The sequence below is a fragment of the Hipposideros armiger genome, unplaced genomic scaffold (genome assembly GCF_001890085.2).
Source record: "Hipposideros armiger isolate ML-2016 unplaced genomic scaffold, ASM189008v1 scaffold_29, whole genome shotgun sequence".
Classification (NCBI taxonomy): domain Eukaryota; kingdom Metazoa; phylum Chordata; class Mammalia; order Chiroptera; family Hipposideridae; genus Hipposideros; species Hipposideros armiger.
Genome location: NW_017731379.1, coordinates 3,431,399 through 3,436,297, shown reverse-complemented (window position 1 = coordinate 3,436,297; position 4,899 = coordinate 3,431,399). Strand labels below are relative to the sequence as shown.

General features: G+C 41.6%; 1 protein-coding gene across 2 annotated transcripts in view; it reads left to right on the top strand.

Annotated features, from left to right (window-relative positions):
- The first annotated feature begins 1,779 nt into the window (after window positions 1-1,779).
- RNFT1 (ring finger protein, transmembrane 1) overlaps window positions 1,780-4,899 on the top strand; it is a 16,187-nt gene continuing 13,067 nt past the window's right edge. The window contains exon 1 of one of the 2 annotated variants that reach the window (XM_019636788.1): window positions 1,780-2,159. The gene's annotated coding sequence lies outside the window, so the exon portion shown is untranslated. The remainder of the gene's footprint in view (window positions 2,160-4,899) is intronic. The other variant, XM_019636787.1, reaches the window with a different exon arrangement.

The window sequence follows — 4,899 nt, the reverse complement described above, 5'->3', positions numbered from 1 at the left end:
GGGCATCGGGAGGCCACTATGGCACGGGGCAAGCACTATGGGCAGTCTATCTGAAGTGTACCTGGCCTATAAGACGACCCCCCACTTGGAGGCATATTTTTCAGGGCCAAAAAGTCGTCTTATACGCCGGCAAATACGGTAAGTCTCCTTGAAAAATTCACTACAGTTGGCCCTCAGCCTTTGCTATAGATCAAATGTTGGTGTCCCCCACAAAATTTATAAGTTGAAATCCTAACCTACAATGTGATGGTATTAGGAAGTGGGGTAAGGCATGAGGGTAGAGCCTTCATGAATGAGATTGGTATCTTTATAAAAGATATTCCAAAGATTTCCCTCTGTCCTGCCACCATGTGAGGACACAGCAAAACCACACTTGTCTATGAACTAGGAAGCAGGTACTCACCAGACACCAAATCTGCTGGCGCCTCGATCTTGGACTTCCCAGGCTCCTGAACTGTGAAAAATAAATTTGTTCTTTATAAGTCACCCAGTCTACAGTATTGAAGCCCAAATGGACTAAGGCTACCTAACTGACCCACAAACCTAATTTGTTGGGAAGACTTACACTAGCCAAATTCATGGAGACTTATGAATTTTAAAAAATCAGTTACCTTAATCCACAGCAAGGAGCAGATCTAATACCGGTGGCGTGGGAAGGGGGAGGCACGGGGTGGGGGGGGGAGGGCTTTCTAACCAAGGAAAATGATTTGGTATTGAACTAATAACCTGATTTAAGCACAGTCTCCAAGTGGGTAACTGAGGTTAAACAGTGGATTCAACTTTAACATAGGAGAAAATAAGGTACAAACAATTTCATGGGAGCCTCAAAATGCCAGCAAGCTAACTTGAGCAAAGTTGTTGTGAATGGTTTTAAATCAGGTAGTGACCAATAAAAAGCCAAAGTAGCCTACTTTTCACTAGTCAACTCATAACGTGTATACGAATGCAAATTAATCCTCTCTAGTGAGGAAAGACTGAACGTCTCACTCCTCGCCTAAGTTAACTCAGTCCACATGGCATGAAATATTTAATTTCAAGAACTCTATCTAGTAAGACTATCAGAAGTTATTTATTTGACGTGAATTTCTATAAACTAATGGTGTAAAGGTTGGGGTTGAAAATGGAAAGGCTGTTGGTGGTTGTGGGGGAGAGAATCATGGACCACATTTATCATTTAAAGTACATTTTGGCGGGGAGGGGAAAGAGGCAGGGTTTATTGTTTCTTTTGCTTACGCTTTTTCTTAATAAACTTTTTATTTTAGAACGGATTTCGGTTAACAGAATTATAGTGAAAACAGTACAGAAAACCCCGTACAAGACAAGGTTTTTAACACCTCACTTCTACTTCCACCCCCACCTAAACTCTCCCTCACTTCTCTTTGCTTCTTCCTGCTCCCTTCAGATTTTGGCAGGGTCTAGCTCACGTACTGCAACTTAGGGACTGTAACCAAAACGCAGTTCAGTTAAAACTTCACCGCCCAGTCACAACTAGGTCAGAAGTGAAGCTCGCGAAACCCAAGGCGGAAACCCTAACGCTGTCGTCGCTCCGCCCGGCCCCGCTTTTCCAGAGACGCGCTGAAACGCTCGCCAACGTGGCTCCTCCAACTCGGGTCACGGGAGTCGAGCGCGAAGCGAGACCTGGGAGATGGGGAGCCTGCAGAAGGGAGGTGCCCGGGACCCGTGCCCGGGACCTGGAGGGACGAGCGGGGGGCGGGACTCTGGGACAGTTCCCGACATCAGGCTCCTCCTTTGAGGGCAGCATCTCGATCAAAATATCCAGATCTCTGAGACGTGTGGCGGATTACACATATGGACGCACACACGTGTCGGCGGTTTTGTGTAATGCAGACCTGTGCAGGCAGTCTCAGCCGCAGCCCACTACTCCCCACAGCCAACTCCCCCACGCGGTGTCGCGGCCGCCGGGCACCCACGTCGCAGCCCGTCCCTCAGCGCGTCGCGCAGGGACGGACACGCGCCCGTGAGGACGTCCGGGGAGCGCGCGCGCCGCCGCCTCCACCACCGCCACCGCCTCCGAGCTGGGCCGGAACTGCAGGTAGTGTGGTTTGAAGGTGATGGCCCTGACTGAGGGCCGAGAGGCCGCGTTTCCCGCTCCTCCTGCAGTCACTGCCGACGGCTCCGTCCGTTCATCGTCATGAGAGGTCAGGCCTGGGNCCAGGAAGAGTGCAATGATGGTGCCAACTTGGGCCAGTGAAGCAACATCCTCCACAACTAGACTGAAGAACAAAAGGACAACAACTTGTCTGTTCCCCATCCCCCAATTCCCCAATAAAAATCTTAAAAAAAAAAAAATATACAAATTCATTGTTACAAACCAGTCACGGAAATGTAGGTTATACCATAAGGAATATAGTCATTAATATTATAATAACTATGTATGGTGTTAGATGGGTACTAGATTTATTGGGGTGCTAGATGAGAGGGGGATCGGAGGGCAGGGTGAAAAAGGTGAAAGAAGTACAAATTGATAGTTACAAAGTAGGCATGTGGTTATAAAGTACAGCATGGGGAATGCAAGTCAATAATGTGGTATAAATATTATAGTGCCAGGTGGGGCACTACTAGACTAGTCAGGGGATCACTTTTTAAATTATATAAATGTCTAACCATTGTGCTATACACCTAAATTAATATAAAATTATATTGAATGTCAAATGTAATTGAAAAAAGGGGGGGGAAAGGTGAAGGGGAATACGGGGTTCAAATTTCCAGATACAAAACAAGTAAGTCAAGGCGATGCAATGTACAGCATAAGGAATATAGTAAGTAACATTGTGATAGTGTGGTATGGTGTCAGATGGTTGCTGGACTTATCATGGTCATCACTTCTTTAGTTATATAAATATTGAATAACTATTGTGTATACCTGAAACTAATATAAAATTGTATATAGTTATATTTTAATAAAAATCTTTTAAAAATAATATGCACACACACTCATGTGCGTATACATACATCATATATATATATATATATATATATATATATATATATATATATTCCCTATTGTCTTTGGTAATACCACCAATTTATTTGTTGCAATATTTATTATAGCTTTCCAATACTGATTTATCCATCCCAAGCTACAAAATGGAGATTCATCTTAGACTTCCTCTTACCTACTCCACATCTACTTGGTCACTTAGGGTATCAGTTAACTTTTGTTATGAAGCAAACTGCTCCAAATCTGGAGGCTTAAAAACAAAATATTATTTCCTGTGATTCTGTGGGTTGATTGGCTGATTCTTTTGGTCTGAAACACCTCAGTTGAAACTGAATGGTCTAGGATGGCCTCATGCATATGTTTGGAGCTTCAACTGAAAGGCTGAGATGGTTGGGGCGTCTTTCCAAGTAGTTCCTCATCTTCTGGAAGGCCAGCCCTGATTTGATTACATGGTGGCAGAAGAGTTGCCAGCAATAAGAGGGCAAGTCCCAGTGTGGAAACATTTTTCAAGCTTCTGCTAAATTACAATTACTTTTATCCCAATGGCCAAAACAAGTCATATGAGAGTCACATGACTCACGTGAGAGTCACATGAAGGGGACTACAGGAAGGGGACTACCCAAGTGTATGGATATAGGTAGGCAGGAAAAACTGGCTCGAGAAGGGGGGCATAACTGCAACAATCTACCACACTTAATCCTATTGATTTTATCTCTTTATAATCTCTCCAATCCCATTCTTTTTCTTGAATCCCACTTCACTGAGGTGTTCAAGACTTTCTCATCTCTTACTCAAACTACTTGGAATAGTCTCCTAACTGAGCTTGCATAGCTGTAAGCTATTAGCATGTGCATCTTCTGGAAAACACAAACCTGGTCATATAACTCTGCTGCTTAAAACTCAATAGCTTCCCTTTGGCTATCATAATAAACTATAGAATAAATTCCTAAATAAGACCCAAAAAATCTTTCATATTCTAGCCCCTACTTTCTCTTATTATTCCTTCTATTCATTCAGAAACGTAAAACTAAGTCCTTCAAAGGGCCATGGTATTTCAATACCACGACTTTACAAATAATGTTGTTTTTATCTGGAATGTCCTATTACTGCCTTTATTCTTGGCAAATTTCATCTTATTGTTCAAGATTCATCTCAAATGCCACAAATTTAATGAAGCATTTCTTGCCTGAAAAAGTTAAATGCTCTCACTTCTTGCTTCAACTGCATCTCACACAACTTTCAATTATAGTGTTTACTTCGATATAATTATTTGTTTGGAGACCTGTCTAACCACTATTTCACTATGGAATAGGTAGTGTGTCTTTTTTAATGTCTATCTCTCTGACATCTAGTACAATTCTTGACATTTAGGAACTACTCAGCAAATGCTTTTTTAAATTAATCAACTGAAATGTCCATTTCCAACATTCTAGATGCCAGTGGAAAGAAAATTTATCAGGTAAGTCTCACTATCAAATCTTGTCATCAACTGAATGCTCTTTACTTCTAATGTTACTTTCAGTCAAGTTATTTGAATGGAATGCAATTCTAACTGTACTAACAAACTTTCAATATGTACTAATATACCTTCAATGTGTTCTGAATATAGTAAAGTGATGAGAATTTAAACATTACATTAAGGTGTATAAATGTACTAAATTTACAAACGTACCAAATATGCTAAAATTATCAATGTACTAAAACATACTGATGCTCTATTGCAGCTGTAGCTGGATTATATGAGATTGAGTCTCTTTTTTTGTTTCCTAAATTCTCACACATTTTAAAGTTTAAAGTAAAAACATCCATGTTGTAGTCAGAATGGTAGATTATATACAAATACCGTATTTGCCGGCGTATAAGACGACTGGGCGTATAAGACGACCCCCTAACATTTCCACTCAAAATACAGAGTTTGTTATATGGTCGGCTGTGTG